General features: G+C 38.0%; 1 protein-coding gene across 7 annotated transcripts in view; it reads right to left on the bottom strand.

The window, feature by feature from the left end:
- RBMS1 (RNA binding motif single stranded interacting protein 1) overlaps positions 1–13,467 on the bottom strand; it is a 144,850-nt gene that overhangs the window by 77,636 nt on the left and 53,747 nt on the right. The gene's annotated exons all lie outside the window — the stretch shown is intronic.

Here is a 13,467-nt window from a genome sequence, read left to right as displayed (position 1 = left end):
TTATACAGTTCAACATTGCACAGAATTGACAGACCAGGAGACAAAAGTGTATAATGTTGGCAAAACTTTTCAACATTGGTCTTTTCTACAGAGTACAAGGGAGCAAACTCAGCTAGGTTTGCATGCTGCGACACGCATACCAACTTCTTTTGGATTTTAACGAGACTGCGGGTAGCATGCATAAGACTGCAAATGACATTCCCAAAGTCTCCTAAATTACTCTCAAGACTCTACATGGCTTCCTAGAATAAAACCTAGAAGCTGAAATCTCATTAGAAAAGAAGTGGAGTTGAACCACATCGCTTTTAAGATGTTTGCCTCCTGCATCTTTTCCCATTCAGGAGCGGAGTGTAGCAAACCCCATGCGCCAACCTTGGTACTGGCGCCTGGCTACACCACTCGCAGTGAGGGTGTGACACAGCTGTAGGACTTACCAATGATTTTCATTAATTCAACTGCCTCAGTGCAATTACATGCATTGAGGACAGACAGGAAGGTGATGAATACAGCAATGCTTTAAGTTTGCCTTATACCCCGCAAAAGTGATTTAAAGCAAGAGCTGAGAAAAAGCTGTGTGAAGGCAGACCTGACACTAGCACCAAGGACAACTATTTCTAAATGTCTGGGGCCAGTGGACACCATGCTACTTTTGACATTTTTCACAGATGATCTTGTACCATTAGACAGCCATACTTAAAGCCCACAATATCCAATAGTTTTGGCCAAATGTTTACTACAGCATATTCAGAATAGCTGACATTAAAGGTCCATCTTCTGCAGATGTATGATGTAATAGGCAGTCACACACAGGATACCCTATGCTCTTCAGGAAAAAAGGAGTGGTCTGTCGTGCCCAGAACAATTTTCACAACTTTCTCCCAATGTAGCACACAGAGACTTACCCATGCACAGGCATCACAGCACAAATTACAATCAGTTTAGTGTGACAAAAGTAGCTGTGTTTAAGTCCTGGGCAAAAAGGAAACAAGCTCATTCAGCCAATGAATGGTTCAAACAGATATCGAACACCACTTATCCTGTGGCTGCCATTACTACAGAAAATGCTGCTAAGATGGTACAGACAACTCTAGACACCCTCCAGTTGATCAGGAAATACTAGCAGCAGAGAGTGTAGCTTGACAAGCAGCAAGAAATATTCATAGTTTCTCTCATTTGTTATCATCTCGCCCCTTTGCCCTTGAAAGTGTGTTTGTGCAAGTATACACATATAAAGCAGTTTTATCTATATTATTTTAGATCTGTGCAGCCCATCTATTAAAATCTTGAATTAACCTATAGGCTATTTGAACAGTGAGTAATAAGATAGTATCACACACTTTTTATTTTTTTCTTCCACAAGCCTTTATCTTGAAACCATGTGCTATGAAGACTAGTAGGAAAATGTTGACATTTGGACAATTTTCTCCTGGAAAAGACAAGAAAGTAATAATTTTTGTCTCTAGATATCTCCAAAATCCTAATCCGCAATTGTAGCTTTGTTTAACTTCCTAGAATTTAGAGGGAAGCATTTTCCTCTCACATTTCCCACCAGTACATCTTTTGCATCTCAACATACAGAGTGATTATGTCCTCTAACACCTTTTGCTCTCTCCAGGTAGACAGTTTTTATGCACAACAATTAAAAAGGAGCATTACTTTATTTCTTTAAGGAGAGTTTCAGATGTTACATTAATACACCAGACATTTGTTTCATTACCAGAAGGCTTAATGGAGAGATCATTTTTCCAGCATCATTTCAAGAAACTGGGACTAGGATACTCCAGAACACAATTCTTAGTGTAGTACAAATACTATTTAATCCCATTCAGTTTGGATTAAACAGGTTTGTTAGCATTTGCTCAGCATCAGTCTCAACAGATTCAGGCTATTTCTAGCAAAACCATTCTATTGTTTAATGAAAGCCAGTTTGGGCAGCACATCTACATCCATGGCTCAGAGAGCTTGACTTTAGTTCTGTTTAAAGCACAGAGTTGCTGAACACCAATTTAAGACAATCTTTGGGTAAACTCTTGAATTTTAAGCCGTAACAAATAGAAGCAAAAAAACATTTAAATTAAAAATAGCAGTAGTAAGAGAATCTAAATAACTAGTAAATCTAATTATCTTGATGCAAAGTTATTAAAAATGCAAATATTTTCCTAAGAACAAGGGATTAAGGGTGCACAGATGAGGAGTTGTGGTCTTACATTAAGGCAACTCACTACAGTACTGTGAACATAACAAATCTGGGGACTTGATAAAACACAGCAAGGAGTTTGCTAAAATCAGCATAGCAAAATCCAGCACATGAGCCTACTTTTATAAATAGTAGTCTGCTTCTCCTTATAAATAAGGAAACTGGTATTCCTTCAGTAGGATGAAATTCTTGAAGTTACAAAGGTAGGCAAGATGAAAACCAAAGATTCATCCATAAAAATGAGAGTAAGATTTCCAAAGGCAGGTAACTTTTGATGGAACTCCCCAGGAGACGTCAAGCTGCCCATTTGGAATGATTTGCTGACACTCACCTCTGATGGCCTCAACATAGCATCAGGTCAACTAAGAACAGTACAGAAAGCTGAAATCTTTCCAACATTACCAACAGGGTGTTTTTACACGGAGATTTAACTTCTGATAAAAGTTGTGAAGTAGAAACAGCACTTTCTGAGAGATCGAGGATATACAGATAGTGAAAAGGAAAAGGGTGGTATAAGGAAGTCAAAAAGCTTTAGCACTGGTGGTTAGATCTACTGGTCTGATAAACTAGCTTTGGTGTAGTACCAAATAAAGAACAAAGATGACTTTGCTGGTCCTGCTGGCAGCTCTGTTTTCAAGCCAACCTTTCCCACAGTTTGGCTGAGAAGAACAAAGTGCGATGGAGGTAACTGCAGACCCACAAACCAAGATGGCAGTTCAAAGAATAACTTGACTGGACACTACTGCCAAACACCAGCAGCCTTGACCCCACTGCTGCTCTTTCTCTCTCTTGGTGTCTCCCCCTTGTTAATGAATAGAACAAAGAGAAAAAAAGAAAAAAAAAAAAAAGGAAGTTCAGACTGCTTCTTTTAGCAATGGTGCTGACTCATGAAAAGTAACAAAATACCACTAGGTTGTCAAACAATCAGAAATTAAACCAATGTTGCTTTTTCATACACAAAATAAAGCAACTGTAGCAAACACACGTGGTACCTCTGGCTGTAAATGAGCTTTACAAGTAAGGCAACAAACAGCATGCACAAACCTGTCTCCTATAAGTCAGTAAAATCCTGACATCACATGCAGCAATGCTGCTCTGGCCTTAGGGTCAGATTTTCCTTATAACCTTATCTGAAACAAACTCAAGTCAGTCTTTTCTCATTCTTTAAACAATGACGTTTTGGTAGATACTTATCACTTATTAGATCCAATACTTTCTGACTGCTGAAAACATCCTATTTTCTCTTTACAAATGATGATCTTGTCCAAAATCCTTGTGCATGCAATTAAAAAAATCCCCTATGTAAAGACTTTTACTTATAATTTCCTGTTCTTTTTAATAGCTGTAATTTATATTTGAATCATACAAGCAGAAGAGTTGTTCTAACTCAATTCCTTAGCTCTCATCAATTTTCCTCACATATTGCCTTCTAATTTGAAATGTCACTCTTGGTTTGAACCAAGAGATAAACTTTGTTTTGTGTGTGAACTGCTGTTTTAACTCATACAGCTACTTTTTAACTCTGACAGATTCTGAATTCTGAGAAGAGTGGTTTTAAGTGGTTAAGAATATCATTCAGATGTCAGAATCTCAAGCCATATGACTTATTCTAAAATTAAAATTTTGAAGACTTCAGAGTACATGATAACGAACGATTCCTTTTACATCAAAAAACTTAGTTCTGAAGTTCAGCTACAAAGATTTAGCAGCTGCATGCTGAGCAAATGCAGGATGCCATTCCTTGATGCATTCAAATAGCTGCTGGGGTAAATGTCTGACTCCACAATGAATCACTGTCAATTCTGAAATGAAAAAATACAAAAATTAAGTAACACCTAGGAAAGCTTCCAGATGTACTGCTAATACAACTTTTTAAATATATGAGAAATTAACTGCCAAGAAGAACTGGCCCTGGCAACACAGATAATCATCCAGCTAGGCGTATAAGTCGTTATAGCTAAAATCAGAGGTGACACAAGTAGTGCTTACAGCTACAGTCACCAAAGTAATTAGAAGCCCGTGTGGTCAGCAGGCCGTGCATCAGCACAGCTGGCACAGACAACTGCAGCCCTTGTGTGAGACAGCCTCCACCTCTGTACGGTCAAGGAACATGTCACTTTAACCACGTCTAGTGCTATGTATGTCTAGAGATAACAAACACTGTGTCAAACACCAGTCAGGAATAAACCAGTTCATTTGGGCGCAGAGCCCAGCTCATCCACAACTTTATTAGTCATGTTCTTGTTCTTAGTACAAGAATTCAGCTGAGGAATCATACCTCTGAACACATCAGAAAGTTACAGACAAAGGAAAATACTTTTAATAACTACACTTGGAATTGATAATTCACACTGAAGTGAAAGAGAATCTGCCCAGATAATTGTTAACATTTTAATATGAATTAATCACTTTGCCTCTTCTTACTGCAAAACCACAGTGCTAAGCAACGACTTTCAGGTTTGTCCTACACAGTGGACAATTTCAAGAAAACACATTTTTAATAAGACTATACATTTGCATTTTTCTTAGAAGAAACTCTACCTTTGAAGTTTCTCAATCTGCGCAACAGTTGGATGTTTAACACTAATAATCTTGTAAACCATCATTAGTTTGCTACAACAGTCACAGTAAAATGAAGTTGAAAGACCATGCATTGCATTTCCTTAAAACAAAAAATAAACCAAATATTTTAATTTTGAATTTACACAATTTAATTGGATTTTGAAGTTAAAATGGGACAAAAAAAGGGAAAAAACCCAATTCATTGTTGACTCTGCCTTTTTGCACAACAAACATCTGCTTAGAAATAAGCTTAACTAATGCTAACAGGAAAACAACATCTACTCCTTTCTAAAACTAGAGTTCTAGATAGTTTTACCAGTCCAATTTCTTGCAAAAATGAACTCTACCATTGTTGATAATCTGGAAATATCAATATTAGCATTCACATAAACATTCCCATAGACCGCAAAGAAACTACTTACACAGTAAGTGACAGAACTTGGAGTTTTATCATTCTGAATAATCTGCTCTACCCTGAGCTTCAGAGGACAGACGTGAACACATACATCTATATATGTATGTATACGTGTATAATATTTTTTTCAAGATATTTAGTTCTAATTGAAGTAGTATCTGAACCATTTGCAGATGTTAGCACATTTCTGTACAAAATCTATGAGAGGTAGAAAACTACTATTAACAAGTACTTTTGACAAGAGTCAAACAATAACAGTTTACCTAAGATTATCCAAAATACTGGTGACAGGACAATTTGAACTTCAGGTCAGCATCTTAATCCCTATGCATAAACTTTATAGGTGTGACTGACCCAGAACTTTTATTATCACCCAGGACAATGACTCAACATAGAACTTATTTCAGGGAAGGAAGAGGATGAAGATGGATTCAGTCATTTTGAAAGACGGTTGACAGGAAAATGTCACGTCAGAATAAGGTCTTTTGATAGAAACATAAAACACACAGATGGGCTAGACGTTTCTTTCCATCATCTTATATACTGGAATACAAAACCATATATAAATAATAGTAAACTAAGAATAACTAAGTCACAACAGGAACGTTAAACCAGAAAGCATGAAATGGTCAGGACCTTCAGAGCAGGGAATTTTCAACAACTTATCAGAATACATAGAGAATGGTTACATGAAAAGCCAGAATGACTTTTCTAATGACTAAGTCAGTATTTAGTCCTTAGTGACTTTCCGAGACCATGACAGTCCACACCTGACAGTTCTATGTTTGCTGGCAATCTGACAAAGTCTGGTTCCAAAGTTAACATGATTTTGTCACTACAGCAATTAAAATATTGACATAATGCTGAAACAATGAATTCCTTAACCATTTTCATCTTGCATTAGCCCCCAAAGGATTGTAGAATATTGTAACTGGGAATGGAGGCAGCTCTCAGGGCACTTCGAGCAACCAAAAAGCCCCTGCATTCTTCTACTGGTGGTGTAGTGTGCCCAAAGTTTAAATAGCACCTTTAACCAACTGAAATCCTATATAGTGAATTACATCTTGGTATTCTTAAACATTAAAGTTACTGAAGCCTTCAAACGTACTTTATAGCTCCTCAGTACTACAGGATACTTTCGGTTTTCTTATTTCAAAAATTGACCCTAATTCTGGAATATTTACACATATACACGTGTATTGGAAGGTTTATCATTTATATTTTTGTTTAAGCTAAACACTGCAGAAATACTTTTTCTAAAACCCAGTTTGATAAGTCTTTCTCACAAGTAGCATTCAGAGTTACGGAATGCTGAATAAATGCCAAAAACTGTCCCTGTTTCAAAGGTTAGTAGCCTAACTCAAATGTTTTTTTCCAAATTACACAGAAGTATTTTCAAATAAGCAAAAGTACTATCATAATGAGGATCATGCAAGCCAAATAGATTGGGTGGAATAATATTAAAGCAAAATACCATTTGATTCTGTTGAATATAAGTTTAACCCCAACCCAAGGATACACTTTCATACCCAACTATTCAACTTGGGTTTCTCATTGGGGAAATTCAGAGGTCTTCTGGTTCTCTGTCTCAATAAGTAGTTATTTATGTCAGCAGTCTCACCCCATGCAGTGGCACCACTGGGTATGTAAATATGAACTAGTATAAGCAAGAGTCTTAAAATTCAGACCCATATTTTCAGAACTCTTCTTGAACTCTGGAAGACAGACCACTAAACACTTCAAAGGATCTTGTCCTGCTGGTGGTTGCTTTCATACTGGACAGAAATCAGTGGATCTGTGTGCCCTGCTCAGCAAAAGCCCAGGTTTATCCAGTGTGGGTGCTGCTTTCCCGGGGCTGGCAGGAGGCATGTTCCTGGCCATGCCATGTATTCCCAGATGTGTGGCACACCCACTCTGTATCTCTGCTCCCACAGCACAGATGCAGTTAACACAGAGTTGTGCTGTATGTTACTTCTACATTACATACTTCAAAGAGTTTCATGTTGTAATAGGTTATTTAAAACTTTAGCTAAATGATTAGCTAAGCTAAGCCAAGCCAGAACAACACACACGTGTGTAGCAACACAAACAGTTCCAAATGGGTCACCATGGCCGTGCTCAAAGGTGGTCACACAGGCGACACACAGCTGCCAGTCACCTGCAGAGGCTGGAGTGACAGGGTCTACTCCAATTCCATAGTAGCCCATTGAAAAACCTATTGCACCTCTGTTAAAAGCATTATTAGCAAATTATAGGTAGAAAAGAAAGAAAACCACCACAAGACTTGAAGTTCATTCATCATTTCATAGCACGAAATCTCCTTTGCAGCACACTAACCATCTCTTTAGTGCTTAGCTGAAGAGAACTCCAAAGCCTGGGCAGGCAGCCTTGTACATGGCAATACTCAACAGACATCACTACTTCCAAAGCAGGTAAAAACAACCTATGGTCTGATGAAAGAACACTGAGTGAGAGACATCAGCTACTTAAAAAATAAAACAAAACCTCTGCCCCTTATCTTTGAGTGGGTTAAGTATAAAAGGAAATACAGAGCCTTAAATCAGAGTCTCTTCTCTGAACACAACTCGAGGCAACATCTTTGGCAATAACCAGAGTCTCCCTGGGAAGACTGGAGGTTACGTACCACAGGGCTGCATACAAGGTAAAGAAAACTTTCAGTTCTTGTACCACTATTTTGTTTGGGTTTTTTCCATTCCTTGGTTTTAAAAATTACATATTTTTGTTTATGGATTTGTAAACAAGGATCTGCATTTGATTTTACCCTTGCCTGCCTGGTGTTTTGAGTGATTTCAGATTGTTGCAGTGGTACAACCTGATAAAGTTTCTGTGGGTCAAGTGAATCTTAAACAGGACTGTGAATCACCTCAAAGGAGTCAAACACCTATGACTGCTTCAGATTGTCAAAGACGACTGGATACTCCTCCACTAACTTGCAGCAGCCTTCCTGGGAGCTCGTAACACCACAGGCTTAAAAAGTTGCCTGTAGTGACTAACAATTCTGAGAAAACCTCCCTGTAGCTCATCCAAACTCACACCTGAATCCTGAGATTTCACTCCTCAAGCACACTAAAAATGGAAGTGCCACACACATACGTTGAATATCCTAAAGGACTGAATTCTAACATTATTATGCTGTAGTACCCAAATGACAGAATATATGAGCTGTAGTTAACCTAAGGAGTCATGTTTCCACTTTCTTGAAGTGAAGCACTATATGGTAGAGGAGACTCAGATATAAATGAACAGAAAACAATAGACAGTAAGGAAAGAAATAAATCTTCATCTAAGCAGAGAAACAGGAAGAAAAACACAAACAACAAAACAGAATAAGGTGTGAAAGCGCCACTGTCAAAAATCAACAACGAAAAGTTACATATATTTAGTTGCTGTAAAGAAGTATGTAATTTCACGAGCAGGTAAGGCTTAAGCTAGACTAAGTTTGATACTCACCTTGCCTTGATTTTTTTGCTGTTCTTCAATCACGGAAAATAAAGCCCAAATGAGGCTCCCCAGAACAACATTATTTGTTTCCATTGCAACCTCACAAAGTTTTATCAACTAAATAAGTAAAGTCTAAACACCTTCTCTCTATTTGACACATCATTTTTCTGGAGTAGACTACTTTAAACAAATAAGACACACACCAGTGATTTCCTAAACAATTATGGGTAAGTGAACGACACAGCTTTTATGAGGACACATGAACAAAAGGGTATTATTATATATTATGCTAATATATATTTGTACATATCTGTAATAATCAGCATTTATTTTGCAACTGACCATGAAGCTGATATATCTTTATACTATATCATAATTCCAAAAAAGACATTTTTGAAGCATTGCAATTGTATTTCTGTGTTGAAGAGTTTATGAGACTTAAAAATATTTGCTAGGTATTTTTTATGCCAGTGTATCTAAGTGCACAGGTTAGGTCTTCAAATTGATATAAAGTTGTATTGTTAAAAATCAATTTCCACAAATAGTAATAAAAGTTACTGCATTTAAACTGCTAGAAATAAACTAACTCAAAAGACATGAACCTAGTTCATCTTGAATCTGATTAAAGCAATCCCTCACCAGCATTCAACTACTTCAACTGCAGATTAAAACTACTTTGTGTGTCAATACACAGCTGCAGCTATGCTGCCTTAACTGCAGTCTCTTGAGGAAAACAGAGCTAAAGCTGTGCTAATCACAGTAACCAGCCCCTATAGCACATTTTTTTTTATTGTGTGTATGTTTCCAAGTTGCTGGGTTAGGAGATTTGTGCTTATCTAATCCATAGTTCCCCTCCACATTTCTCCTCTATTTCTAACTCATCCCTTCCCTTTCCTGTTGCATCAGGAAGCTGCAAATACAGTGACTTCTGCAGGGCTGTTACAATTACCACAGTACCCTGCAATTCTGAACCATATGCAAAATAACTCACAAATACTTCAACGAGGTTTGAGAACTTTTAAATGTGCTTCTGTTGGCTTTAGAAAATTTCTGACCAACACACTTCATCCAAGATCCAAACACCTCCATGCACTCTTCATTAGTACTACAGATTTATAAGCCTCCACACTGTCCAGCAAGGAAGACATTTTTAAAACAGTTGGATGTTGAAAAAGAGAAAAGCATTCATAAGAAGCTGGAAACAGATCCATGAGGGAAAGCCACTAAAAAGGGTTCCTATTCTCCACTGAGTATATTAGGAGGAATATTCTTCCTATTCTTTTGTTACACACCATCTCATGAACAAGCAAAGGTCAATTTTAATCACGAGGGGAGGGAAAAAAAAAAGCCAGACAGTTATAATGTCAAATGATCATTATTTTTATTTACTTGGTTGCAGCACTGTGCAGATGTTTTAGGAACCATCTCAAGCTCTCAGGAAAGGATTTCCCCCTCCCTTCCTTCCTTCCCCTCTCCTCCCTGCCAGCAGCCCTAGTTTAAAGGATCTAACCCTTCAGAAATGTATTAACTTAAGCAACTTTTTTTAACAGTTGGAAGTTTTTTGGGGAAAAAAATGAACCCAAAACAAAACAGCAGATGTCCAAGACACAGGCTTCTATCTTCCCTTCGATGTGAATTTTAATGGCAAAGACACATACTTTGAACAATAACACTTACAAAGAGATAAAAATATATTGTTCACCCTGTTAGAAATACTAAACAAAACTTTCGAATTGCTAGAGATAAGACAATCATATCACTTTTCATAATCTATAACATCATACCTGACTAGATAAGGTGCTTCCTTTTATTTCTTTCATTCACATTTTGTTACAAGTATAGAAACCCACTGACTGAGGAGTTTTGTTCCCTTGACAATAAAGCAGAATTTCATAATCTTATAGATGCACTTAAAATAGATGGTACTTTATATAGGAGTTTAGTCTTATGAAACCCAGGTAGACCCCTTAACATTGTATACAATGTAAAGGGAAATAAAGTCTGTCACAGCAAGCCAGTGGTACAAAATTACAATACTTACAGTTCTGAAAGAAAGAAACAAAAAGATGCTAATCCCATTTATTTGTGCAACCAAAGATACATGTTCAACGTTAAGACTCCTCAGCTCTCCCTCCTGCCCCCAGCACCATCCATACACACAGGAGGTGTCACATCAAATCACTCTGGGCAAACACTGCTCCATGGAGCTGCATGTTTTGAGTTATGACCGTGCCCGGCTCTTGTAAGTTTAACGAGGCTCCTTCTCACACACAAAGACACCACACACAGTGTCAACTGAGAAATAATAAAGTAGAATTACAGGTGTAGCTTCTTGATAGGTTAAACCTATGGACAGAGTGAAAACCTAATCTACATTTTTAGCCAGAGACTGGTAAAAGTTTTCTTCATTTAACCATCATTAGAAACCACCTTAACCTTCAACTTTTAATAAAACCCAACCTGTGACGCTTGATGATAACAGAGCTGTATGAAAAGACTGATCAAAACCTTTGTCTGTCTCTCCTTACACAGGCCAAACACCAAATCAGTGTTAAATTCCTCACGTGCAGCTACGCCCAGTTAATCTTCTGGAAAGCAGCAAACTATGTAAATCTCCTTATCCTGGTGAGATAAACATTACAGTCATCAAAATGTAACAAGAACCACTGTTACTGGGCAAAGTTGTTAAAAGGCACAGAGCACCCAGGCTGTGGTGGCAGGACCCCATGCTCGCCTGCATCCCAGGCTTCTAGAGCTGCTTCTGCCATCCTCTCCGAGAAACCTGAGAGCAGAGAAACCTCCCTGCAGTGAGCGATTTAAAATCCCTAATCAAATAGCTGCAGTAGCTCTGTAGATTCAAGGAGCAGATGGCAGGAGAAAGCCTAATTTTCCATTTATGATAATTTTACAGAATATAGAAATATTTACTCCGGAGGAGCGCCTCCTGATTTACATGAGAATAATAAAAGAGGGAGGAGGGGCAGAGAATCATCTTGTTCTCAACAAACCAAGAGCTAAAAAAGCCTGTATTAAGCAGGATATTGTATGTCATTTTGTTTCCTTTGCATTACGGATGCAGACGTGCATTCTTTGCATAGCTCAAGTAACCTTGTTAGTAAAAATATTACCTTACACCCACCTTTTTCAGACAGGATGTACAGCCATGAGTGTTGTGATAGGTTATTACTGCAGATACTGTGTGACTTTCATTCTTTAACTAGGCCTGCATCTGCATTTCAAGTCAATTCTCAGATGAGCTGCCACGCATTTAAGCAATGTCTAACTTTTAAGCCTGGTAGGAATATTTTTAACATGCCTGTCTGCCTGTAACACAGGAAATCCTTTAGAAAACACAACTTCAGAGACCATATTTTAGTACTCTTACGAGTACTCTAAAAGAGGGAAGATGACCAGGCACCATCCAATCAAATCTGACGTGAAATTGAGAATGTTGACTGGCTCCCACATGCCTGAGTTACAACAATGTAGACACAGCAGGTAACAAACGTAATACTATAAGCACAGATTTGTTTATAAAACAAAACATAGTTATTTGGGAAAACAAAAAGAGTATGGGTAAAGCTCTGGACCTACTGTAGCTATATGGTATTCTGTCAATATTTTAAATTGAAGTAGAAATCCATATTACATTACAATGCCTTAAAAATAAGATAGTGTCACCTTGCATTTTATCAATCACTCATCTTTTCACCAGAATCTGCTATAGACTCTTAAAAATTAAACAGAACAGTGCTAAACATGAAGTGCTCTTATATTATTCTGATATCATACAGATATACTACAATAACAAGAGAGACACACAAGCAACTCGAAAGATTTTAAATTCATTTGTAAATTAAAATTGTTTCAGTTTCATATACTACATGATGTTAGCATAGGAAATTCCTACCCTAATAGAACCTAGTGTCTCAGGCTAAAGCACAACTACAATGCAATTGTCTCAATATGGGTTACACAGAGCACACAGAGACTTAATCTGAACTTTTCTAACTATGAAGAGCTGAAAAATTTGGCTTGCAACACTCTTCAGCACTGTTTGATACCAGCTCACCCCTGCAGGTGAAGTCTGAGTGAAAGGGAGATCAGAAAGCCAATCTTTAAATGACTTTAGTCTACATGAAGGAAGTTAATAGGAGTTTTCCATGTACTTAGCTGGAGAAAGGCACAGACCCTGGCTCCTTATGTAGGAAGTGTTTGAGCAGAGAATAGCTACATACTAACAAAAGAAACCTTTGGTACCCAGGGTCTTAAGCCCACATAATACCCCTGCATTCATTTCTTTCTCTGCCTATTGGGAAAAAAGGGTCTGTTTGTTTTTCTGATTCAGTCAGCCCTTTTAGCTCTTTGAATCTAAGGAGTGCACTGTGAAAAGAAGAGCATCTTATCAGCCTGCTCCAGACCAGCAGGCAAACACATCCGCACACAAAACACAGCCCTGCCAGCACGAGGCCTGGCCCCACTGCCCTCCACTCCTGCCAGTACCCTACGCGGTTCCCAACACACTGCACAGCCACTTAAGGGGCCTTCATCGATTAATGGTCCTTGAAGGGAGAGCACAAAATACTATCTGATAAATTAGCTTCATTTATAAAGTTTGCAGGAGCACCAGACAAGATCATCAGCATGGGCGTATCCAGGACATTTATTAACAACAAACCAAAACCAGCACACACAATAAGCATGTTTTGTTATGTATGGACTTGAACACTTCGAGAACACGATACAAAGATAACTCCACCCACTGCCGGGCAGCATCTGCAGAGCACTGCTGAGATAACATACCAGTGATTTTTTTAAAAAAGATATTTCT

Source organism: Myiozetetes cayanensis, unplaced genomic scaffold, assembly GCF_022539395.1.
Source record: "Myiozetetes cayanensis isolate MyiCay16 unplaced genomic scaffold, myiCay2020 scf9, whole genome shotgun sequence".
Taxonomy (NCBI): domain Eukaryota; kingdom Metazoa; phylum Chordata; class Aves; order Passeriformes; family Tyrannidae; genus Myiozetetes; species Myiozetetes cayanensis.
Note: the sequence above shows the minus strand (reverse complement) of the source record. Positions and strands in the feature narration are given on the sequence as shown.